Raw genomic sequence first — 27,083 nt, forward strand, 5'->3', positions numbered from 1 at the left:
AGGTTCTTCCAGGTCTTTGAGGGTAGTGTCTGTTCTAAACGGATGCCACTTAGCTGCAGTGTGCCTCAGGGGTCTTCCCTGAGCCCTACATTATTTAATGTATACATGTGACTATTGGTAGAGATAGTCCGTCCATTTGGCATAAAAATAGTCGCTTAGGCTGATGACATACAACTTGTTGTGTGCTTAAACCTCCCACGAACCTCGACCTCTAGCTTGGGTCAGGGCCTGGAGAAGGTAGCGAAATGGATGGAGCTCTCCAACCTGAAACTAAACGGAAACAAGACAGATCTCATGCTCCTAGGCAATTTGCCAACTTTCAATCCTGGCCTACTGTGGCCAGATTGTGTTGGTCCTCCACCAGTACCCAAAAAACAGATAGTCTAGGCATATGGCTGGACCAATCCCTGACTTTCGACTTTCAAGCAGCTAAACTGTCAGCCACATGCTATGGCATGCTGAAGATGCTGGGGAAAATTCTTCCCCTTCTCCCATTCTTTGCTAGGCAGATAATGGTCCAGGCACTGATTCTATCACGGATGGACTATGGGAACGCGCTCTATCTGGGAGCCCCCCAATCCACCATCTCCAAACTTTAGGTGATTCAAAACTGTGCAGCTTGCTGGCTTCTCAAAATACCCTATCAGCAATCCGCCAAGCCCGCATTGAACACTCTGCATTGGCTGCCTGTTGTAGATAGAGTCAAAATCAAGGCCCTCTGCATCACCCACAAGTCCTTCTGGGGGAAAGGCCCACCCATTAACCAGTCAATGGCTGTCCCATAGTGCCCTAACAGAAGACCCTGCTCGGCCAACCTTTTGCTCACGGTCGTTCCACAAATAAAGAGAGCAAGATGTGGCAGCCGCTCTTTCTCCTATAATGCTGCCAAGCTTTGGAACTCCCTCCCTCTCCTACTACGTAGGGAGTCTAACCATTCACCCTTCCGAAAACTCCTAAAAACTTGTTTTTTCCAAATTGACAGCCAGTAGAGATTCCTTCTCTGTCCACGTCCACAGATACAGCTGGGATGCCTTAGGGTAGCTATGTGCTCTATAAATGCTTATTCATTCATTTATTCATTCCTTTATTAATTCTTTATGGCGCCATATCTCTATCAAGTCGCCCTCTGTTATTATGGCCTGCAGCTGTGCTGCCGCGCGAGGGTGGGGTCGATGGGATTCACCGACCTGTCTTTGGAGTCAGCGAGTACTACGTTAAAATCTCCCCCCATATTATTGCACCTGGGCCAAGTGAGTCTGCTACCCTCCAGACTTCTGTGAAAAAACTAGGGTCATCTGAATTGGGGCCATATATTGAGAGGAGTCTAAGCTGGTGGCCTCCCAGTGAGCCCGCTATCATGACGTATCTGCCCATCTTATCCAACATTGATGAACGTGTGCGCCAGTGTAGCCCTTTTTTCTGATTAGGATGGCCACACCACATGCATAATTTGAGTAGCATGCAGTGTGTTTTTCCCCCACCTACTTCGCTCGCAGGGATGTATGACGTTACAACGCATACTTTTACAACGCCTACCTTTACATCGCAAGTTTTATAACGCATACCATTACAACGCAGAATGCTTTTGGGCGCTGGATAGTGAACAGTTTAATTTACTATTCCTTCTCCAGTCCCCGTCGATAGTAGGGAAGGTGTTGGATAGTACATTAAACCTATTCCCTATCCTAGAGCGCCCCCCAGCGCTATGCGTTGTAATGGTTTGCGTTGTAAAAGTTGCGTTGTAATGGTAGTGCGTTGTAAAAGTTTCGTTGTAAAGGCTGTATACCCGCTCGCAGCCTCCCGTGTGTGTTCTCAGTTATGTGGAGTTCCTGTAGGAAGGAAATGTGGGCTTTGTGCTGCTCTGCTGAGCGGCACCTATTCTAGTCTTACGTGCATCATTAAGACCGCATACATTCCAAGTGATACATTTAACCCTGGTCATGTTGCCCTACTAGTCTGTTCACTTAAAAGTGCGCATTGCCACATGTCACATTGGGGGAAACGGTCTAGGAGAAGACAAGGTAAACAGGGGAAGGAATGGAATTGCAAGCAGATACTAATTGTGAACATCCCAAAGAAACCCCACCCACTCCAGCCCTCCTCCCCCCCCAATCATGCTGAGAATATCCCCCAGATAACCCCCATCCCCAGCATGGGTGTAACTTTATGCATTGTAAGGGAATCATCCCCGGGGGGAAGGTCTAGGAGCCCAACATGTTTGCCCGCAGAGGCCGGGCGGCGGGACACAGTCACGTTAGTGAATGACCAGTCTTGTTGAATAACAGATAGAGTAGATAGATAATAATACTTTTATTTGATTTGTTAAAATCATAAAAAGGGTGGGACTTACCATCAAAATATAAACAGCATAATTCAAACATACAAAATAAAAATTGCAATAAAGCATTTTTAGTAGTCGTGACCCTCACGTGGTATGGTACCAAGGAGCAACAATGTCTGTAAGCAGTGATGTAAACATGTCCATGCCTTCTATTTCCGTCCTGATTGCTTCAGAAGCGGTCGCTCCTCACGCTGCTCCCTGCCCATCTGGTATTGTAGCGCCCACTGCCAGACCTCTGCCTGCATTGAATACTTATTGACTACCCTCGTTGCGCTAGATCGACATATAACGCTTTAAATACCTGCTCAATTGTGCTGGGCTGCCTCGTCTATTCCGCGATCGCTCATTTGCATATTATCGTAGCGCTACTTTTCCAAAGCGCGCTGCAACGCTCTGCTCAATTGTGCTGCCTGTATTTTGGTTTTGTGCCCGATTGTGCCTTGTGCCGGTTCCACTGCCATTCACATCGCGTTTATAACTTATTGTGCCCCAACCCTGTTTCGCTTTTGGCTGACTGCCATTTTGTTTTTGTTGTTGTTGTTCTGCCTCCCTGCCCGGCTCTCCACCCCGCCTCCCGCCTCCCAGCTGCTCCTCCCTCGCCCCTCCCCTCCACTATCCGCATATGACAGATGATTTCTCGCGCAGCGGTCGCGCCCTATGCGCGCCGAAGGTGAGCCAAAGGTAAGCCCGTCTACGCCCGTCCGCACCTGGACCGCGCCCAGCGCCATACCCCCTGGTCCTCGCAAAACCCACCCCGCCCGCATAACATATGACACCGCTACCCTCTTTGCACTTAACCCCGGACGCTCACCACAATGCTGCGAAGCAGTCCCTGGACACACCCACGGACCATTCGCCTGCCATTCCTGCAAATTCACCTGCATCAGGACCCACACCAAATCCACATCCTCCAAACACAGCTCCGACTCTAACCACCTGAAGTGCATCCTGCTGAACACCCGCTCGGTCCACAGACACGCCACTGAACTCTGGGACCTACTAGACACTACATCGCCGGACGTCGCCTTCCTCACAGAAATCTGGATGAACGCCTCATCAGCTCCAGACATCGCCATAGCCATCCCGGACGCTTACAAGATCATCCGAAAAGACCGCACCAACCAAACAGGAGGAGGCATCGCAATCGTCCATAAGAACACCATCCGAATCACGACCAGCTCTGACGATAACCTCGCGACCGCCGAACATCTTCACTTCCAGATCCACACCGACCCCAAAACCACACTCAGAGGCACTCTCATCTACAGACCACCAGGACCCCGCACACAATTCAACGAAGACATCACAGACTTCATCAGCCCACATGCCCTCACATCCGAGACCTACATTCTACTGGGAGACCTTAACTTCCACCTGGAAAAGAAAAACGACAGCAACACCACCACCCTTCTGGACAACCTGGCCAATCTCGGACTCAAACAACTTGTTGACACCCCCACCCACTTAGCCGGACACACGCTAGACCCTATCTTCACCTCCAGCAAACACATCTCCTTCAATCACACCACAGCCCTCCATTGGACGGACCACAGCTGCGTTCACTTCAGCTACAAAGAGACCACGACCCACAACCCCCCACATCCTATTCCTCGAAGAAACTGGAACAAAATAACCACCGACCAACTCTTCACATCACTTAACCAAAACCCTCCTACCATATCATCGGACCCAAACCAAGCTGCCACCAAACTTACACAATGGATCACCCACAGCGCTAATGAATTAGCACCCCTGAAAAACCACCAGATCAAACAAGATAACAAAAAGGCCCCCTGGTTCAATGATGACCTTAAGAAATCTAAGAAGTTATGTCGTACCCTCGAGAAAACCTGGAGAAAAAACCCAACCACTGACAACCTGACCACCTTCAAGGACGCCACCCGCAAACACCACCAATTGACCGATCCACCAAGAAATCAGCATTCAAGGATCAACTCGACAACAACGCCCACAACAGCAAGGAACTATTCAACATCGTCAAAGAATTTACCAACCCCACCGCCAGCACCAACGACATCACTCCCTCCCAAGACCTCTGCGACTCTTTATCCTCTTTCTTCCACAACAAAATCGCCGACATACATAACAGCTTTGAAAACCAAGCCGAAGAACAGACCACTCCACCCACCTCCGAACCAAAACAGCACTCTCACAACCTTTACGCCTGGAACCCAATCACTACTGAAGACACCATCCGCCTGATGAACTCCATCCACTCAGGCTCACCAACCGACCCATGTCCCCACCACATCTTCAACAAAGCAGACTCCATCATCGCACCCCATCTCCGCGATGTTATCAACTGTTCCTTCAATTCCGCCACCTTCCCGGAAAGCTGGAAACATGCCGAACTCAGCGCCCTTCTGAAAAAACCCACAGCAGACCCCTCTGAACTTAAGAACTACCGTCCCATCTCACTCCTCCCATTCCCTACCAAAGTCATTGAGAAAGCCATCAATAGTCAGCTCGCCGCCTTCCTTGAATCCAACAACTCCCTCGACCCCTCACAGTCTGGCTTCCGAGCCAAACACAGCACCGAAACCGCCCTCATCGCTGCCACAGACGACATCCGAACGCTACTGGACAACGGAGAAACAGTTGCCCTCATCCTACTTGACCTCTCCGCCGCCTTTGACACAGTCTGTCATAGCACCCTCATACAACGCCTCAACAACGTCGGAATACAAGGAAAAGCTTTGGACTGGATCATCTCGTTCTTTGCCGGAAGAACCCAGAGAGTCCGCCTCCCCCCATTCAGGTCAGTGGCCACCGTAGTCATCTGCGGCGTACCACAAGGATCATCACTCAGTCCCACCCTCTTCAACGTTTACATGAGTCCCCTCGCATCCATCGCGCGACAACACAACCTCAACATCATCTCCTACGCAGACGACACCCAGCTGATCCTCTCCCTCACCAAACACCGCCAAAACCAATCTACACGAAGGAATGAAAGAAGTAGCCGAATGGATGAAGAACAGCCGTTTAAAACTAAATTCAGACAAAACGGAAGTCCTCATCCTAGGATCATCCCCCTCTGCCTGGGACGACTCATGGTGGCCACCGGCCCTGGGTACAGCACCCATACCTACAGATCACGCACGTAACCTGGGCTTCATCCTAGACTCCTCCCTCTCGATGACCAGACAAGTCAACGCCGTCTCATCTTCATGCTTCAACATCCTACGCATGCTCAAAAAAATCTTCCGTTGGATCCCCACCGAAACAAGAAAGACAGTCACCCACGCACTGGTCACAAGCCGACTGGACTACGGAAACACCCTTTACGCCGGAACCACAGCCAAACTACAGAAAAAACTCCAACGCATCCAAAACGCCTCAGTCAGACTCATACTGGACATCCCCCGTCAAGCTCACATTTCCGGTCACCTGAAAGACCTCCACTGGCTCCCCGTCAACAAGAGAATAACGTTCCGTCTCCTCACCCACGCACACAAAGCCCTCTACGACCTAGGACCCGAATGCCTCAACACACGACTGTCCTTCTACACACCCACCCGCCAGCTACGATCATCCAATCAAGCCCTCGCCGCAATTCCGCGCATCCATAGATCCACCATGGGAGGAAGGTCCTTCTCCTACTTAGCGGCCAAAACCTGGAACTCTCTCCCCACTCACCTCCGCCTTACACAGAACCACCTCTCCTTCAGAAAGCAACTAAAAACCTGGCTTTTCGATAAGTAATGCACCCACCCTCCCTCAAGCGCCTTGAGACCCTCTGGGTGAGTAGCGCGCTATACAAATTCTTGAACTTGAACTATTTCAAGTAAAGTGCTAGAGATGATGGAGGCGGGGGAGAGGAGAAAGTGCAAAACATTTTGGAGGGAGTTTGCCCCGGCTACGTGATGACCTTCTTTCCAGAATCTTAAGTCACTAAGGCTTTCTATCCAAGATCGTGTAATGATATGAGTGTGTCTATGCCTCCTATTTCAAATATAATGCTTGTCCTAAAAGAGAGATTTGAAAGAAGGGCAGGGCAAAAAGATTCTAAAAAGGACTCAAGGCTGGCTGCTTTAGGCCCTTCTTTCCAAATTCTTATTTTGCTGCTTCCTTCTTTTCAAGATCTTGTGCTGGTAGTGTCAAGAATGTGATAGTCTCACAAGACAGTTGGACTGAGGAACCACTAAGGCATTTAATGACGGCCGCTCTGCGGGTCCTGATTTGAGTTTCTCTTAAGTTTGGCCTTAAGAGTGATGTCCTTAAATGATATAATGCTGGGCAGCTGCATAATAGATGTAATAGCGACTCTGCTCCGTTACCGCAGAGACGGCAGACCAGGGTTGGCCAAGTCTGTAGCCATTTTGGAGTGAGATCTTTGTTCGAAAAGGACCCCAATCCCAGGGACGTTAGTTTCCGCTTGTAGTGGTCTCTGAAGCATTCTTGCAGGTAGGGTTGTGGTTTCAGTTGCTTGTAAGTTGGCATCACCGACCATGCGTGACTTTTACTGGACAGAAAGGCTTTGTCAGTTTGCAGCGATAATTTTGTGGTTGGTTTATTGGTGTTTTTTTTTTTTTTAAGTAGGGTATGACATAGGTGTATGCCAGGCTTCCTCCAGATTTAGCAATAAAAGTGCTTTTTTTAATTGAGGTTACGCTATTATCATTTTACAAGGTCATAACAATGTCATGTTGCACTCTTTGATAATTTTTGTTATGCTTCATATGTGGGCCTGTGGTGCCTGCTTTCTTTTATCAACTGCAGTGAAATTTAAAATAATTATACCAGAGCTTCCACCCCTGGTCTCGAGTGTGTGAACCAGTGAGTGAGCAATTACTTGAGTGAGTGAGTAAGAACTCCAGAGTGAGCACCATGTGCCTATGGGTAACATTAATGAAAGTGATCGAATAAATGGAGCGCATGTTGCTGACTCCAGGTGAGACCTCTCGACCTGCTCCACGTGTGGCCTCGGAATGGTGCAAAACATTAGAGAGGCCTCTAGAACTGGACACAAACCTCAGGATGAGGACTGTAGAGCTGGACACAGAACTTGAGACAAGTCCTCTAGAACTTGACTCTAGACTCCAGATGATGGACCTATAGACCGGGACGCAATACTCCTGCTGAGACCTCTCGGCCTGCTTAAGGTGTGACCTCAGATTTGTGCATAACATTCCAGATGAGGTCTCTAGAACTGGACAAAATACTCCAGATGGTGACTCTAGAACTGGACACAGTACTTGAGGCGAGTCCTCTAGAACTAGACTCTAAACTCCAGATGAGTCCTCTAGATCGGGACACAATACTCCAGATGAGGCCTCTAGAACAGGACACAATACTCCAGATGAGGCCTCTAGAAAAGGACACAATGCTCCAGATGAGGCCTCTAGAACAGGACACAATACTCCAGAAGAGGCCTCTAGAACAGGACACAATGCTCCAGATGAGGCCTCTAGAACAGGACACAATACTCCAGATGAGGCCTCTAGAACAGGACACAATACTCTAGATGAGGCCTCTAGAACAGGACACAATACTCTAGATGAGGCCTCTAGAACAGGACACAATACTCCAGATGAGGCCTCTAGAACAGGACACAATACTCCAGATGAGGCCTCTAGAACAGGACACAATACTCTAGATGAGGCCTCTAGAACAGGACACAATACTCCAGATGAGGCCTCTAGAACAGGACACAATACTCCAGATGAGGCTTCTAGAACACTGCACTGTACTCCAGCTGAGGCCTATAGGTAGAACAAGATGTGCATAACATTGCAGGTGAGGCCACGGGACACAAAGTCTAGATGAGGCCTCTAGAACAGCCTCAGGTGTGACCTCGGAAATGTGCATAACATTCCAGGTGACCCCTCAGAAACTGGACTTGAAGCTCCAGATGAAGCTTCTAGAACAGCTTCCGATGTGCATAATATTTCAGATGAGGCCTTAGAAACTGGTCACAAACTCTGGATGAAGAATCTAGAACTGGACACAAAGCTCTAGACGAGGACCCTGGAACCGGATAGAAACTCCAGATGAGGCTTTTAGAACTGGACGCAATATTTTATATGCAGTTTCTAAAACTGCTCTTGATGTGGCCTCAGAACTGCGCATAACATGCCAGATGAGGCCTCTAGAACTGGACGCAAAACGCCAGATGAGCCCTCCAGAACTGGACACAACTCCAAATGAGGCCTCCACAACTGGACACAACTCCAAATGAGGCCTCCACAACTGGACACAACTCCAAATGAGGCCTCCACAACTGGACACAACTCCAAATGAGGCCCCTCCACAACTGGACACAACTCCAAATGAGGCCTCCACAACTGGACACAACTCCAAATGAGGCCTCCAGAACTGGACACAACTCCAAATGAGGCCTCCAGAACTGGACACAACTCCAAATGAGGCCTCCAGAACTGGACACAACTCCAAATGAGGCCTCCAGAACTGGACACAACTCCAAATGAGGCCTCCAGAACTGGACACAACTCCAAATGAGGCCTCCAGAACTGGACACAACTCCAAATGAAGCCTCCACAACTGGACACAACTCCAAATGAGGCCTCCAGAACTGGACACAACTCCAAATGAGGCCTCCACAACTGGACACAACTCCAAATGAGGCCTCCACAACTGGACACAACTCCAAATGAGGCCTCCACAACTGGACACAACTCCAAATGAGGCCTCCAGAACTGGACACAAAAAGCCAGATGGGGCGTCTAGGACTGCTCCGGATGTGCGTAATATTTCAGATGAGGCCATAGAAACTGGGCACAAACTGTGGATGAAGAATCTAGAACTGGACGCAAAACTCTAGAAAGGAACCCAGAACTGGATAGAGACCTCCAGACAAGGCCTCCAGAACTGGACACAAAACTGCAGAAGAGGCTTCTAGAACTGGATACAAATATCCAGACGAGGCACAGTATCCAGGTGAGGTCTCCAGAACCTTTCCGTGTGTGGCCTCCAAGACAGGCACAAAGTCCCGGCGGCTCCACCGGAACAGGACTCCGTGATTCCGGCGAGGGAGGCCGCACAGATATTTTTAGCCACTGCCGTATTACGAGTTTTTTTTTTGCTTGTATCTTTGTTTAGGTTTTGAGTGCGGATAGGGGTTGTTCTCGCTCTACGGCTGCACCTTTGCTTGCATTAATCCGGTGACTCGTGCGCAGGTGCTCCAAGAACCCTCCCCGCCCCGGGGGACGCCTCGGTTCCTAGAAGTGAGCGCCTCTCCCGTGCCAGCGCCTCTCCCCTGGGACAGGCATGCGCCTCAGGGCGCTAAACCGACCTTGTCGGTAGTCACTGCTCGATGACAAGCCAGCAACAAGCATCACTTGGCGCTGCTTGGAGATGAGGGGCAGCAGGCGGGGAGGCGTGGCCTCCAGTCACAGCTCCCCACTGACGCGCTGTGTGATGTGTGGCGGATGCCTGTTACCATATCATCAAAGCAGGTCCATAACATCACGTGTATTTATAAAGCGTTCACTCACCCAAGGGTGTCTTGGCGCTGAAAAACAGCCGCCACGTCAACATCTTCACCCCCGGCAGGCATGAAAGAGTGCAGAACCGGTCTGTGATTGATGGGTGTCCTTGGGAGCGGCCGTCTCTGCCAAAGTCATCACTAAAGTAGCAGGTCTACAGATTGTGCTCTTCGGACTGTTCCATAGATCTGTGGATGACTGCAGACTGTGCAGAGATCCATTATATTCATATCAGCGCCTAAAGAATATTCAGTGCGCTATATAACTGAATAGGGGATTTACGCCCTCGGCTTAATGGGACTTTCTTATTTTTAAACAAGGCCGTCAGTATCTGTCTACATTAAGTTTAATGCACGTCTTTTTAGTTTTCATCATTATTTATTTTGTATTCGGTGAACAAATTTAGTTTCAACTAGAATATTTCCATAGTTACTTAAGGAGCACCCCTTTTAATGTATAGGTTCATTGATTTGCTCCCAATCACGCATACCTTAGTTTTGGTATTGATTTTGATTTATTTAGCAATGGCCTGTAGTTCGGAAACATTATATTAAACAGTAAAAATACAATTACACACTTCCAAGTCATTATTTTCAATGTTGATGACAATTTGCTAAAATTGTGAATCACGTGAGTATTTTGTTGCACCAAACGCGTGCTTTGTTGTTCGCACCCATCGCATGCTTTGTGTCAAATTATGTCACCTGTACGCATAAAAACCCCACAAGAGGAACACAACATGTATTAAAAGTCCATCACAGTTGGTAACTCACCCCAATCGGGTAAAATTTGAGCCTCCTCGTGTCATGCACAATAGCACGCCGTTTGAGTGCTGAAAAAACCAATGTCTGGGTCAATTAACCCTTTTGGGTTCAGAATAGAGGGAGTCCCGTTCGGCGATGCGAGGTCGGCTATGCCGTACTTACATTTTGGACAGGACCAGCTCTCTTCACGACCCCCCCTCGTGTGCCGACTCGATGTTGTCGGTGCACGGGTTGGTTTGAAGTGTTTAACCTGTTGATGATAGAGATGATGATGAGAGAACTGGTGTTGCCGGCGTAGTGCACGCTCTACTCCCAAACGCTAGAGCGGGGATTTGAGTTTGACTGGACTGCTTTAGTCTGTTTTTTATGTTCTTTCGGAATAAAAATTCAAGACAAAGTGGCGGCCAACATATCACTGTAATTTAACCTATTGTCAATATACATACTTGGGCTTCAGATACTTATTTTTAACCATTAAAAATGGGGGTTGTTGGAACCGTGTTCACAGTGTGAAAGTCTAAATCGTGATTAAAATTGGAAACAGTTTCTGCTGGTCTTCGAGCAAGGGTGGTTGTTTGATGGGTGGGTGGTCAATTTGGTTAAATCATCATTACTGAGGTGTTCAAATGAACGGCCTCTATGGGTTTTTTTTTTAAGGTCTCTGTCTTCAGTACGCTCGGTCATCCTCAATATAAAAAAGGTTTTGCAAACAATAGGAGTTGGTTTTATATGTTCGATGGGTGGATTGTTCTGTCCAGCTGTGTAGGATAGAAGCAGTTTATACTGTTATTAAGACAATGTCTATGTGGACTGCCCAATACAATGTGTTATTTGATTGATTGATCTTTATTTCGACTATTCCAGCCATAAAAGATACATATAAAACATATAGTATATTATACAACACATATATTACATAATACAATTTAAAATATGTCCTATATGTTTTTAAAAGAAATGTGCTAAAACTATCTTCCGTACAAAATAAGAATACATGTATACAAAAAGAATGAGTTATATCACCATATGCATTTTGATAGCGAGGGGCAAAGTCATACACCATTTGGTTGGCAAAGTAAGTACATGGTTTAACTTTTCATAATAATTGACCAACCTTCCTTCTAGCAAAATAAACTGAGAGGAGAAATCTACTAATACCGAATACAACAATTTGTAGGTTATTAGTCTTTGCAATCCTATGGGCCTGGGAACATGTTCTTATTCCTAGGGTGTTACACAGTGGTTTAATCCACTTTTTTCTTGCTTTGTCATACGCTTGGCAAAAAAAAAGGATGTGGCTCTCGTCTTCCATATAGGAGCCTGAACACATTACACACTTCCCCTGTGTAAGGTCATTATCATCACCATTTCTCTTAGACCAGCGTTCAACGTTACAGCTTGTCATAAGATTCCCATACCTAAACTTCAAGAATAGAGACTTCGCAAGCGGAGGCTCAATCTCGTCCAGAAAAGCCTCAAAAAGGGGCTCGTCCTTGAAGTTTAAACATTTTTTGGTAAGGAAGCCAAGACTATTACCATTTACTAAGCGAATGGAGATAAAGGACCAAAATGCTTGTTTCACCATAGGTTTTGCATTAGACGGTAACCTTTCCGGACATTCCCAAAACTGTGGTAAGCCCAAGATGAGAAACCATTTTTTAATGTGCTTGAGCCATACGATGGAGTGCATAGAGTCAAGACCCATTATCTCCTGGAGTCCTTTCCTATAGTCAATCAATTCAGGGGTAGACCATAGTCTTACCCAAAACATTAGTGGTCTTAAAATTGTATGATTATCAGTTCTTCTAAAATTCAAATCAATTTGGAGTGGTATCAAAGGTGTACTTATGGGGACCCTTACGATTGATCTCATGAATCTATTATCCAATCCGTAGAAGCTGTCCTTTGACCATGGCCTCCATATCTCAGCCCCATAAAGGGCAGCAGACTGAGTTTTGAATTTGAATAGCTCAAGTGCAGGTGTAACACTTTTGCTTGAGCAAGCATTTAATTTACTGATAATTGGTCTAACATTATGGGCGTAGGACATTTTACTTTTCTCGATTTGGTCTTTCCAGGTTAGGTTTGAGTCTAACACTACCCCCAGATAGGAAAAATTATCCACTATTTCTAGGACCTGGCCGTCCAAACTTAAGGTCCCTCTATCAGGCTTGGGTGGATTTAGAGCCATACATTTGGTTTTTTTAACATTTATCTCTAGGCCCTTTTTCATACAGTATGTGCTAAAGGAGTTCAGAAGGGCCTGAAGACCCTTCTTAGTTTGCGATATCAAGATGGTATCATCCGCGAAAAGTAACGCAGGCACCAACTCCCCATTGAGTTTTGGTGAATCGCTAGCACAGTTGTTCAGATAGTCAGGGATGTCATTAACAAAAAGCGAAAATAAGGTGGGAGCCAGAACGCATCCTTGGCGTACACCGCGCTCTATGGGGATATCGCGTGTCAGTTCCCCGTTCGGTCCCCACCTAATATTAGCATGATTCTCATCATGTAGATGGACTATTTGGGCCAGAAGGCATCCAGGAAGACCGGCTTCACTAAGTGCCCTCCACAGCAGGTTACGAGGAACAAGGTCAAACGCCGCCCTCAAATCCACGAAGGCGACGTACAGGCGACCCTTCCTAATGTGCACATACTTCCAGTATATGCAACAGAATCTAAAAACCTGGTCTATGGTACTGATCTTGCCCCTGAAACCGGCTTGGAATTTAGTAAGTATGTCTTTTTCCTCAAGCCAATCATTAATCCGAAACAGTAGGTGTTTGGAGTAGAGTTTTTGCAGGATGTCCATCAGGCTAATCGGTCTGTAGTTCGACGGAACAAGCCTGCTGCCCTTTTTAAATATTAGGACAACCTCCGCAGCACGCCAACTATCAGGGAATTGACATTTACTAGACAGGGCATTAAATAGATGATTTATGTATGGGGCCCAAACTTCGACCTCATGTTTGTACAGGTCACCCGGTATTTTGTCGGGACCAGGGGCTTTGCTACTTTTCAAATCAGCAATTGCCCTTTCTGTCTCGTCAATTGTGAAATTCATACACTCAATTGGTGGAGGGGACCAAGGAGTGACATCAGACCCGTTATCATATTGTTTGTAAAGAGATGAAAAGTGGTTTACCCAAGTCAACTCATCTAAAAAGACATCCTTCACAATTCTACCTGCATGAGACCCATTGGCCACTAACCTCCAAAACCCAACATTGTCTTTCACTTTAGCTGCAACCAGCATCTCTGCCCAAATCGACTCCTCCCATGTCCTTTTTGAGTAATTTTGGGTGGACTTATAGGTTTCTCTGGCTGCTTTAACATCATCCTTCGATTTGGTCTTTATTGCTAACAATAGTTCCCTCTTTGCTAATCTGCATGAGTGATCGTACCATAATTTACCATGGCACCCCATCCTCGCATTTTGTTGTTTTTTCCTTGGCATTTTTGTCAAACATATTTTTAATTTTTCAAAAAATATATGGTGGAGTTCAATGAATTTATCATAACAGTTGGTTGAAAAGGAGCAATCATCTAAAGACCCAAAAATCGAGTCAAAGGTTGAATATACATTTGCCAGTGCATTTCCATGTTCGAGTACATGACATCATTTCAGTACACGCCTATTATTACTGACATGAAACACATCACATGGATTCATATTAGAAACCTCAGTTAATGTTAAAGGAGGGGGTTCACTGAACAAAGTAACATCAACCCACAATTCCAAAGGATAGTGATCACTTTCACCCCTATTAGACACCCCAAAATCCAGCATGTAATCCCAGATACTCAGTGAAACAAATATAAAATCCAAATTACTAGTGGTGTCGGACCTTGCAAAGGTGGGGCGTTTTGAAAGGTCGGAGGGAAATCGGCCATTGCATGCCCTAAAGTTGTGATCGACCGTTAGTCTTACCAGTTGTACGACCAATGCAGAACAGTTGACAAAGTTTGATGATAGATTAAGAGAGAACTGGTGTTGCCGGCGTAGTGCACGCCCTACTTCCAAACGCTAGAGCGGGGATTTGAGTTTGACTGGACTGGTTTAGTCTGTTTTTTATGTTCTTTCGGAACAAAAATTCAAGACAAAGTGGCGGCCAGCATATCACTGTAATTTAACCTATTGTCAATATACATACTTGGGCTTCAGATACTTATTTTTAACCATTAAAAATGGGGGTTGTTGGAACCGTGTTCACAGTGTGAAAGTCTAAATCGTGATTAAAATTGGAAACAGTTTCTGCTGGTCTTCGAGCAAGGGCAGTTGTTTGATGGGTGGGTGGTCAATTCGGTTAAATCATCATTACTGAGGTGTTCAAATGAACGGCCTCTATGGGTTTTTTTTTAAGGTCTCTGTCTTCAGTACGCTCGGTCATCCTCAATATAAAAAAGGTTTTGCAAACAATAGGAGTTGGTTTTATATGTTCGATGGGTGGATTGTTCTGTCCAGCTGTCTAGGAGAGAAGCAGTTTATAATGTTATTAAGACAATGTCTATGTGGGCTGCCCAATACAATGTGTTATTTGCTTCGTAAGATTTTTTTATTTTTTATTTTACGGAGTTTTATGTAGCGCCAACTTGACCTGGTATTGGGTATCAGAGCGCTTTACATTGCACCAGTTGTGTTACATGAGGACACATTCGTTTTTTTTTGTTAGGCACAGGGAGATTAAGTGATTTGCCCAGAATCACAGGATGTTCAGCGTAATTGTCGTGACTCGAACCCGGTTCGAGGTGAGGTTGACCGCCCTAGCCGTTAGGCCAACTCCTCTCCCCAAGATGTATTCACAGTCACAACCACTGATGGTTTATTATGAGGTAGACAGAGTGAGAGTGTTGGTGAGTGCGTCTTTCAATCAATCAATCAATCATAGCATTTGGATAGCGCACTACTCACCCGGAAGGGTCTCAAGGCGCTTGGGGGAGGGGGTCCGCTATTGCTCGAACAGCCAGGTCTTGAGTTGTTTCCTGAAGGCGAGATGGTCCTGGGTCAGCCGAAGGTGGATTGGGAGGGAGTTCCATGTCTTGGCCGCCAGGTAGGAGAAGGATCTGCCTCCGGCGTTGGCTCTTCGGATGCGTGGTACGGCGGCGAGGGCGAGGCTTATAGAAAGTAGATGACGGGTGGGCATGTAGAAGGTCATGCGGTCGTTGAGGTATTTGGGGCCCAGGTCGTGGAGAGACTTGTGTGCGTGGGTGAGGAGCCTGAACGTGATCCTCTTGCTGACGGGGAGCCAGTGCCGGTCCCTCAGGTGGCCGGAGATGTGGCTGCATCGGGGGATGTCCAGGATGAGTCGGGCGGAGGCGTTCTGGATGCGTTGGAGTCTTTTCTGTAGCTTGGCTGTGGTTCCGGCATAGAGGGTGTTTCCGTAGTCCAGTCGGCTGGTGACGAGCGCCTGGGTGACCGTCTTCCTGGTTTCGGTCGGGATCCAACGGAAGATCTTGCGGAGCATGCGTAGGGTGTTGAAGCATGATGAGGAGACGGCGTTAACTTGTCTGGTCATCGAGAGGGAGGAGTCCAGGATGAAGCCCTGGTTGCGTGCGTGGTCTGTTGGTTTGGGTGCGGTGCCCAGGGCGGGGGGCCACCAGGAGTAGTCCCAGGCGGAGGGCGATGGTCCCAGGATGAGGACTTCCGTCTTGTCTGAGTTCAGTTTTAGGCGGCTGTTCTTCATCCATTCGGCGACGTCTTTCATCCCTGCGTGTAGGCTAGTTCTGGCGGTGTCGGGGTCTCTGGTGAGGGAGAGGATCAGCTGTGTGTCGTCGGCATAGGAGATGATGTTGAGGTTGTGCTGGCGTACGATGGCTGCAAGAGGTCTCATGTAGACGTTGAAGAGGGTGGGGCTGAGTGATGATCCTTTCGGTACGCCGCAGATGACTTCGGTGGCCTCGGATCGAAACGGGGGGAGGCGGACTCTCTGTGTTCTTCCGGCGAGGAACGAGATGATCCACTCCAGTGCCTTCTCGTGGATTCCGATGTTGCTTAGGCGTTGAACTAGGGTGCGGTGGCAGACAGTGTCGAACGCTGCAGAGAGGTCCAGGAGGATGAGTGCCGCTGTTTCCCCGTTGTCAAGCAGGGCTCTGGTGTCGTCGGTGGCTGCGATGAGGGCGGTCTCGGTGCTGTGGTTGGCTCTGAACCCGGACTGCGAGGGGTCGAGGGATCCGTTCGTCCTGAGGAAGGCGGCCAGCTGTCTGTTGACGGTCTTCTCGATGACTTTGGCAGGAAAAGGGAGGAGCGAGATGGGGCGGAAGTTCTTGAGGTCGGTGGGGTCCACTGTTGGTTTCTTCAGTAGGGCACTGAGCTCGGCATGCTTCCAGCTCTCCGGGAAGGCGGCGGTGTTGAAGGAGGTGTTGAGTGGATGGTACTCATCGTGCGGGCTGTGTCTTCGGTGGTCACCGTGGTCCAGGTGCGGAGGGTGGCGGAGGGGGGCGTTGATTTGACGGTAGGGTGCGTGGATGGTGCGTCGAAGCTGTTGTGGATGTCGGCGATCTTGCGGTGGAAGAACGAGGCGAGCGAGTCGCAGAGGTCTTGTGAAGGAGTGATGTCGTTGTTGCCGGTGCTGGGGTTGGAGAACTCCTTGACAATGTTGAAAAGTTCCTTGCTGTTGTGGGCGTTATTGTCCAGTCGTTCCTTTAGTGATTTCTTCTTGGTGGTGCGGTTAAGCTGGTGGTGCTTGCGGGTGGCGTGTTTGAGGGCGGTCATGTTGTCTGTGGTCTGGTCGCGGAGCCAGGCTTTCTCGAGGGTGCGGCAGTTCTTCTTGGAGTCCTTGAGTTCGTTGGTGAACCAGGAGGCCTTCTTGCTTCTGGGTCTGCTGGGAGGGTTCTTCAGTGGCGCGAGGTCGTCGGCGCAGGTGGTCAGCCACAGTGTGAAGTTGCGGGCTGCTTCGTTGGGGTCCGTTGTGCTGGCGGGTGGGTTCTGGCTGAGGGAGGTGGTGAGCTGCTCAGCGGTGATCTTGCTCCAGCTCCTGTGAGGAACCTGTTGCGGGTGGTGGTGGGTTGTGGTTCTTCTGAAGTTGAAGTGGACGCAGCTGTGGTCGGTCCAGTGAAGTCCGGTGGAGTGGCTGAAGGTGATGTGCTTGCTGGAAGAGAAGACGGGATCAAGCGTGTGGCCGGCATAGTGGGAGGGGGTGTTGACCAGTTGCTTGAGTCCGAGGTTGGCGAGGTTGTCCAGCAGGGCGGCGGTGTTGCGGTCCTTGCTGTTCTCCAGGTGGAAGTTGAGGTCCCCTAGGAGGATGTAGTCAGCGGAGGGGAGGACGTGCGGGCTGATGAAGTCCGTGATGTCGTCGCTGAATTGAGTTCGTGGTCCCGGGGGTCTGTAGACGAGTGTGCCTCTGAGCGTTGTTTTTGGGTCGGCGTGTATCTGGAAGTGGAGGTGCTCAGTGGCGGAGAAGGTTTCGTTGGAGTCGGTCGTGATGCGGATGGTGTTCCTGTGTACGATGGCGATGCCTCCTCCGGTCTGGTTGATGCGGTCCCTCCGGGTGATCTTGTATCCGTCTGGGATGGCGATGGCGATGTCGGGTGCAGAGGAGGCGTTCATCCAGGTTTCCGTGAGGAAGGCGACGTCTGGTGAAGTTGTGTCGAGCAGGTTCCAGAGTTCGATGGCGTGTCTGTGGATGGAGCGGGTCTTTTAACCCCTCCCATGCTGGGGACGGAACCGCTCCGTCACCAGCCTCGGTCGCGCTGTGCTGGTGATGGAGCGGTTCCGTCACGGCCCGCTCGGCGCGCCTGCGCGGCGCTGATTTCACGCCGGCGCGGCGCTGATTTCACGCCTGCGCGGGATGTTCCATTGAGCGGGCGGGGCCGTGATGGAATCACTCCGTCACAAGCACAGCACGCCCGAGGGTCGTGACGGAGCGGTTCCGTCACGAGCATGGGAGCACCGCGCGGCCCCCTCCCCCCTAGCGCTGCGGCGGAATTGCTGCCACAGCAAAGGGGTTAATCACCACAAGTTGCATCACAGTGTTTGGTGATCCCCTAGGTCCCTGCCTGGTCTGATCTAGTCTAACCAATGATAGGAGTACCTACATCTCATGCCACGGAATGTCATCATTCAGATCGATGGTATTAGAGGAAAGGCGCAAGATCCATTCATGTTCTTTTTCTTTTCTAAACAATACTTGTTTATTCATATTAGGATGTGATTCTAGTATAATACATTGTAGGCAATCTGGTGTGTGACCCCTCCCCCCTCCAGTGAGGAAATGCATACTCATTTTTGTGTTGGACGTTTTGCAGCGGATTGTGCTGCAGTGTTCGTTGATTCTTAATTTAATAGGACGTGTAGTCATTCCCACATACTGGGCCAGATGTACGACTCACCAATTTGCAACTTGCACATTGGGATGTACAACAGTGTCTCAGACACTGTTTGCGATTTCTAATGGGGCTGCAAATTGTGCGCCTCATTAATATTAATGAGGCAGACGCAATTTGCAACCCCATTAGGAATGGCTAACACACATAGGGATGGTGGCCGGCTGGGGTCAGCAGACCACCATGTCTGTGACTGCTTTTAAATAAAACAGTTAAAAAAAAAAATGCAGCCTGTTTTCCTTAAAGGAAAACGGGATGCATTTAAAAAAAATGAAACATGAAACTTTTTTGTCTCATTTCTTAACCCAATCACAAATGGGAAGGGATCCCTGGGACCCCTTTCTGTTTGTGAATGGTTTACCACCTACTTGAAATAGGTGGTAAATTGCGAGTGTTTTGCAACCGCAATTGTGGTTGCAAAACATTCATACATACAAATGCGAGTCGCAAGTAGGAAGGGACTCACTTGGCACGCCCCTTCCTAATAGCGAGTTGCAAACCTAATTTTGCGAATCGGTAAACTTTACTGATTAGTAAAATGAGGTTTGTACATGGCATGCCCTTAATTGCGGTTGCAAACGAACTGATTGGCCGTTTGCGACTGCAATTTAGGGTGGTACATCTGGCCCACTGTTTTCTACATGGATAGGTGATTAGATAGACTGAATTTTTATTTTTATATTTTTGAAATTGGCCAATGTTTGTTGATAATCTTGTATATCTGGTTGGATTGTGATTTAAAGGGAGTGACACAAGTTAGGATATCTTCTTGCTGTCTTATCCATGGTTCTAGCAGTACCTCCCTATTGCAATTCTATGCACGTTTGCGTGCTGTTTTTACATGGTGATTAGGGTTTTGTCTGATCCCTAGATTTTCCGCGAATGTTTGTGACTGTGTGTCAAAATCCTTCACTATGTTGCAGTTGCCTCATATACATAAGAATTGTTCATAAGACAAATTATCACGTAGAGCTTTCGATGGTGGCTGCTGTAAAGTAGCAGACTGTTTCTGTCTGTTGGCTGCTTGTATGTACCTTACTATTATCTCATTGTCCCTTTTCTTTATCATCAGATCCAGGAATGGTAGTTCCTTATCTGTGAAGGTCTTTGAGAATTTCAAATATGTGTCAAGAGTATTGACCCACGTGCAGAAGGTTTCACAAGTTGTTACATCTCTGCTCCAGAAAACAAAGGGCCCGATTCACAGAACTAACTTAAGACAAAATCCTAAACTTACTAGCAATTACTCTCTTTGGTATTCACAGAAGGCACTTACTCATCAATGAGTAAAGTGCCTTCTGTGAATACCAAAATGAGCAAGTGCCTTCTGTGAATACCAAAATGGTAGTAAGTTTAGGATTTTGTCTTAAGTTAGTTCAGTGAATCGGACCCAAGGATACAATCTGTATACCTAGGCCATGGAGGATGTTGGAGTCATATGGGTTGGTTGTGTTATAGATGTGTTGTTCCTCAAAGTGTGACATGTACAGGCAAGCTACACTGAGAGAGAAGGTACTTCCCATGGAAGTACCCTGGGTTTGTTGGTACCACTGTGTTCCATATTGGAACAAATTCTCAGTGAAGGCCAAAGTGGCACACTCCATTATGAAACTGATGGGCGTGTTCGGGGTCCACTCTCTGCTAGTAAAGTATTTTCTTTGACTTCTAGAGTCGCTTGTTGTGCTATGTTTGTGTAAAGTGCCTCTACATCCAGGGTGACCAATAGGTCTATCTGATGTGTGATTTTATTATGTTCGGTATATCCTGTGTGCCTTGGATATAGGAAGGAGTCTTTTTCATTTAAGGTTGTAAAAAGTGATCGCAGAACTTAGAAAATGGTTCCAAAAGTGAATTGATCCCTGAAACTATGGGTCTATCCCGTGGTGGGGAGATTCCTTTATGAATTTTTGGCAGGGTATAGAAGTAAGGGATTCTCGGGTCTTTGTTTATTAGGAAGTCAGCCTCAAGTTTTGTAATGCACCCCTGTGTTTCGGCAGTAGAAACAATTAAAACGATCTGTGTTCTCAACCTTGCAGTGGGATCATGTCTGATGGGGGTGTAATATTTGCGAGGTGACTGTCTTACTTAATATGAAATGCCAGCCATGTCACGGTCTGTGGCTGAAACCCACCCTACCCCACCCAACACGCTGACAAAAAGGGGTTCTTTCTTGCTCTAGGGGTGCACCCTCTGATCCGTGATTCCATTAATCCTCTCCCTAGTGCGCAGGTGCTCTAAGGACCCTCCTGCCCCCGGGGGACGCCTCGGCTCTTAGACGTAAGCACCTCTCCCCGGGTCAGGCACGGTCGTCAGGGCGCTATAGTGACCCTGTCAGAGGAGCAACTAGAGCCAAATTTCGGGTGGGGGGGTAAGAATTTTTTTTGGGGGGGCTGAAATTTTAAGCAATAGGCTGAGTCGAGCTTCAGGGGCTCCTAGAAGGGGTGAAACAACAAGGAAGTCTCATTAACATGCAAATGGTCTTTTAAAGACCTGTGAATTGCTCGGGTACAGCTGTGTGTGTGCCCGGGAAGCTGTCTCTGCCCGGGCGGACACACACGACGGGCGTGGGGCTGAAGCCCTTTGAGTCCAATGGGTGTTTCACGCCTGGGCCCTGTTGCTAGCTGTTGCTGGGTGGCAAGACAGTAACACGCATCAAAAAGGCGCTGCTTAGTGATGGGGGGAACCGGCCGGGAGGCGTGGCTTCTGGTAACAGCTCCACACTTATGTGCTGTGTGATCTCTGGCAGAGAGAGCAATTTCAACTAGAATATTTCCATTCTTATTTACTGATAAATGTGCACCCACTTATGATTCCTGCCAGCTGTTAGCACAACAGGCTGGAACAAAAGGGGGTGGTGATGGACGGAGCATCTGAACCAAACAAACACACCCAGTCAACAGATCTGGATTTAATCCATCACTGTTCTTTAGCCCACTCTGCCACCCCAGTTCAGACATGGCCATATGCAAATCAGTCTGACCCTGTGCCTCATGGGAACAGTCCAGCCCGAACTGCCAAGCCATGCCTTCCCTGGACCGGAAACAAGCTTCCGAGGACCGGTTTCTGGCATTTCAGCCGTCTTCAGCCCGGCTTGCTTGAATCCAGTGGCAAAGTGAGCAAGGGACTCACGTCCAAGCATACCCTGCCAACTTATGGCGAACAAAGCAGTACAAAAGGGGGTGGTGATGGATGGAGCATCTGAACCAAACAAACACTCACCCCCAGTCAAAAGATCTGGGTTGAATCCATCACCGTTCTTTAGCCCACTCTGCCACCCCAGTTCAGACATGGCCATATGCAAATCAGTCTGACCCAGTGCCTGTTGACTGGGTGTGAGTGTTTGATTGGTTCAGATGCTCCGTCCATCACCACCCCCTTTTGTACTGCGTTAGTACAACAGGCAGCCGTTTTCACACAGGACTGCACTTGTGTGAAAACATTAGATTATTGTGCAAAGACAAGTGTTCACTTCTAGTTCCTTAAGGAGCACCCCTTTATGCGACCCCCCCAACCCACACCCCGTGCTGCTAGCGTGCACAGGCCCTGGCCTGGTTCCAGGACAGAGGCCTGGGGAGACCCTTGGAAAAGGAACTGTATCTTCCATTTAAAACAGTCCGGCGCAATCGGAGTTTTCCATCTGCGTTCGTGTGTGATCATACGTATAATTGAAAAGTATGAGTCTAATCTACATTCATTGTTAGGCATGTTTCTTTAGATTCAGTGAACCCCCTGTGCAGAGACACCTCCAGAGGGCACAGGACGCATCAAAACTGTGTCCCCTTCCTTCATTTCGGTCAGATTTCTTTCGAATTGCACAACTACTCTTACATATTTGTAAAAGTACATTAATATTTCCTAATTAACTTGGGATTATGTACATGGGGCCTCTTCCTGGTCCCGTGAACGCACTTGAATTGAATGTAGGTGCACAGCTGTTCTTCGTACGAGTATAACATGTATTTTGTTATTTACAAGATGTGACTTTACACAGACAAATGGATTTACTCACTAGTGTACTTGTGAGAGCCTGGTGTCATTTGAAGTGTGTGAGTATCTGCACACAGTGGAAAGGAGTAGGTGTTGTGATGCCTTGAAAGTAGACGAACACCCATAAGTTGCTGGTTTCTGGTGTGTGTTCCTCTACAAATGGTTGTAAAGTTCATTCCAGCCTGGGGTAACGTCAAAGATGTACTCCTGTGTAGGTAAGAGTGGGGAGAGAACAGAAAGGGCTTCCCACATGAAAAGAAAAAACACTACACCCGTGTAAACACTGATACAACTATCTGCGGCTGTCTTCACAAGAGTTTCCTTTGAACTACTTGTGAATTCTAAGAAAGGTGGATATTGACACCAAATGTGTACAATAATCCAACAAGAGTGAACGTGCGAGTCACCTTGACAACGAGACAATAGTGCGTCAGGGTGTGTGTGAGGTGTGAGCTTGTCCACACAAATGTATCCAGGTAATGCCTGAACTTACACAAACCTACTGCTTTTGAGAAGTTCGTGTGAGGACAAAGAAGTTCGAAAGATGCTCAAATAAAAAGTAAATGTATTGATTTATTTATATTTTATTTACCAAGTTTTATATAGCGCAAACATGATCCCAAAGGATATCAGAGCGCTTTACAATAAGAGGGAAGGAAGGTAATAAGTTGCAGTATCGGCATCAAATATGAATAATACACCAAACATTTACAACACCAAAGGGTCAATAAAAAGTAAAACAATAATTGGTACAAGGTCGTAAGTTTTTAAGACCAAAGCCTTAGAACAGATGATCCAGAGATAATTAAGGCAAGAATTTGTTCATAAAGAATCTTTCAGCTTCCAATTTGAAAGCAACCGTGGAGGGGATTGTGCATACTTCCTGTGGAAGAGAGTTCCTGGTCTTTGGGGCAGTGCGGGAGAATGCTCTGTGGCAAGTTCTCTTTTTGCGAAGGATCTGTGGTTTCAGGAGGAAAGAGTTAGCCCTTCTTGAGGGTCTACCACCTCCAGATAGTTCGAGTTTTGCGCTAGATAACTGGGGCGTTTGAAATGGAGGGCTTTGTGACACAGGCACGCAATCCTTAGCTGTATTCGTGCTTCGTAGGGCAACCACTTAAGGGATTTTAGGACTGGGGATATGTGCGCTTTTCATTTGGTACCCGTAAACAGCCTGGACCCTGCTAACCGCTTGAGACCCTGATATATACACCAGGATGGTGTCGACTAGAAAGATAGTGTGTCAACAAGGTTCCCTATATATTGGACAGGGAGTATCCGCTGGAACCCGTCTGTGAACGTGTAAACCACTTGGCCTATCAGGTGGCAAGCTGCGAGGGGCGGCTTGCCTTTGGATCATCTGTAAGTTAACCCACCATGTTTTGGCATAAGTATGCTAATAAACCTGCAGTTACTTTTTCCCAACAACAAGTTGTCTTGTCTGTTTATTTATTGATGTACAACATGATTATTGGGGGGTTGGTGTGCGGGCCGATAGTGGCACTAAGGGATTTTAGAACTGGGGACAGGTGCGCTTTTCATTTGGTACCCGTAAACAGTCTGGCAGCAGCGTTCAATGATGCCCTTAGTGGGCCCAGGGTATATTTGGGGAGGCCACAGAGCGTAGCACTGCCATAATCTAGTCTCGGCAAAACAAGCGATTGAAATCAGCTTGAGGGAGGAAAGGTTTGATGTTCCTGAGTGTCCTCATCAGTGGTTAGCTCCCTTGCACACATTGCTGATATGAATCTTCATATTTAAATGCTTGTCCAGGGTGATTCCGAGAGATTCGGCTGAGTCAATGACGAGGAGGGAGCAGTTGAAGGCAATGAGGTGGTTCTTCCAAAGGTCTAACTTGGGGATGTGATTCGGAGGCAAAATGAGATGGAATTCTGTTTTGTAGGTGTTAAGCAGGAGGTGGTTCTCGGTTAACCAGTTTTGAGTAGACGTTAGAGTAGTGTTGAGTGATATGAGGCTATCTGGTGAGGATATTTTCAGATAGAGTTGCGTATCATGCTCATACATCTGGAAAATAATGTTCATGGAATTTAGTGTATTAGCGAAAGGTTCCAAGAACAAGTTGAAGAGTATTGGAGGTAGGGCGGATCCTTGGGGGACCCCCATGGAAACTGGAGAGAGTGGTTAACCTTGATTCTTTGTGATCTATTGTAGAGGAGGGAAGAGAACCATTGCAACACCCGACCAGAGAGGCCCATCCTGTTCTTCAAAATGCATAGGAGGTTGTCATGATTGACAGTGTCAAACGCAGAGGAAAGTTCAAGGAGGATTAGTAGGCAAGATTCAATTTGGTCAGGCATTTTAAAAATGTCATCCATAACGTGAGTCAGAGACGATTCAGTGCTGTGCCCACTCCGAAAGCTAGATTGATGCTGGTCCAGGAGTTGGAAGTTCTCTATGTGGGCACAGAGTTGTGATTGGACGCATTTTTCTAGGAGTTTGGCTAAGGTGGGGATGTTAGAGATAGGGCGGAAGTTGTTATGGTGAGCACTATCTGCATTAGTTTTTTTTAGTATGGGTGATACCTGAGCTGCTTTCAGGCAGTCTGGGATCATGCCTTGTGACAATGAAGCGTTGATAATCTTTGTCCAGATGGGGATGACGACATCCTTGATTTCTTTGAAGATGGAAGGTGGCAACGGGTCGCTAAAGTGATTAGATGGGTTGATACTCTAAAGAATCTTGTTGATGTCTCTTTTACTGAAAAAAGTAAAGGTGCCCCTTGCGGCATTGTTCTTGGTGCTCAGGCTGATTGGTTTGAGCTTCTCTGGGGTGGCAGGAGGTGATGCGGAGCCATAGGATGGCAATTGAGCATTCTTAGAAGCGAGTTCAGTATTGACGAGTCTGGATTTCTCAGTAAAAAAGGCAGCCAGTTCATCGCATGAGGCCTGACTCCAGGGTCATGGCAGTTTGGAGCTTTCACTGATTGCTGTTTAACTGGTTCAAAAAGTTTCTTGGGGCGATTAGCGGCTTATTCAAGTTGGGATCTAAAGTAGTCTGCCTTAGCGCTCTTGATTAGTTTGTTGGAGGAACTTCTAACCTCTCTAAGGAGTTTTAGCTGTTCCGAGGAGGGGTTGGATCTCCAAGATCGTTCCGTTGCCCTAAGGTTGCGTCGTTCTGAGTTTAAGTTTTCGTTGAACCAAGGTTTGGATGTCTTAGATGAGGCATTTTTATGTTGGAGTGGTGCAATAGAATACATGATGCTAGATATAGTAGAGTTGTAGAAGTCGTGAGTACCTGAACCTCAGACATGTCAGCTATGGCGGAGAGGGCATCTTTACAGTGGGTTGCTAGTTCTTCTGTATCGATAGATCAGAGGTCCCTTTTTAGTATGAGTGAAATTTGCAAATTCGCGGTATGCAAATTCGTGCGAAAGCGAATTCGCGGTCCGCAAAATCCGCGAACTTGCGGATTTTTTTGTTTTTGCGTGTTCGCGGGTTGTTTTTTTTCAGCGTGGCTACCGCGAACTTACCCATGCGGTCGTTTTTGGGCGCGCCCATCTTGTTCACGGGAGGAAAACAACTCGAGAAACTCAGAATCAAGGTAAGTCAACGCAGCGCGCGCGAGATTGTATTTTTGAAGTGCGAACAAACAAACAAAAAATCGCGAACTTGCGAATTGCGGATTGTTTGGCAATTTCGCACAATTTGCGGATTGCGAAATTGCCAAAAATCCACAAATTCCGCGAGCGGAACGAATTTTCAGCCCATGCTTAGTCCCTTTTCCAGATCTTTGATTTCTTTGGTTGAGCCTTCTTCAGAGACACCTCCCTGTTAATATAAAAGAAGATGCTGTGATGGTCGGACCAATCGCAAGGAGTAATGGTATCCAGCATGATGGTGTGTCCTTTGGTGATGATAAGGTCTAGAGTTTCTCCTTTAACATGGGTTGGTCAGTCATAGTGTTGAATCAACTCATGATCACTTGACGATTTAAGGCGTGTTACAGCTTGGTCATTGAGGTTAGACCAGTGAAGGTTAAAATCACTGAGGAAGATTTGGGACTTTACGGAGTCGACATTGCCAGAGATGATTTCCATTAATTGTTCGATGAAGGGGAGATTGTCCCCAGGGGGGGTGATAAAAAGTGTGAGGTTTGCATGCTGGCAGGTTGTTACTTGAAATGTTGAGACAGAACTATTCACAGGAGGATGGCGTACAAGACTCAGAGTGAGAAACAGAGGGT

At 47.5% G+C, this 27,083-nt stretch overlaps 1 protein-coding gene across 2 annotated transcripts in view; it reads right to left on the reverse strand.

Annotated features, from left to right (window-relative positions):
* LOC144797755 (cornifelin homolog) overlaps window positions 1-27,083 on the reverse strand; it is a 71,192-nt gene that overhangs the window by 40,306 nt on the left and 3,803 nt on the right. Inside the window, exon 1 of one of the 2 annotated variants that reach the window (XM_078668516.1) lies at window positions 10,737-10,832. The exons of the other annotated variant lie outside the window; for it this stretch is intronic. The gene's annotated coding sequence lies outside the window, so the exon portion shown is untranslated. Of the gene's footprint in view, window positions 1-10,736; window positions 10,833-27,083 lie in introns of those variants that run through there. 2 annotated transcript variants of the gene reach the window in all.

Source organism: Lissotriton helveticus, chromosome 12, assembly GCF_964261635.1.
Source record: "Lissotriton helveticus chromosome 12, aLisHel1.1, whole genome shotgun sequence".
NCBI classification, from domain to species: Eukaryota; Metazoa; Chordata; class Amphibia; order Caudata; family Salamandridae; genus Lissotriton; species Lissotriton helveticus.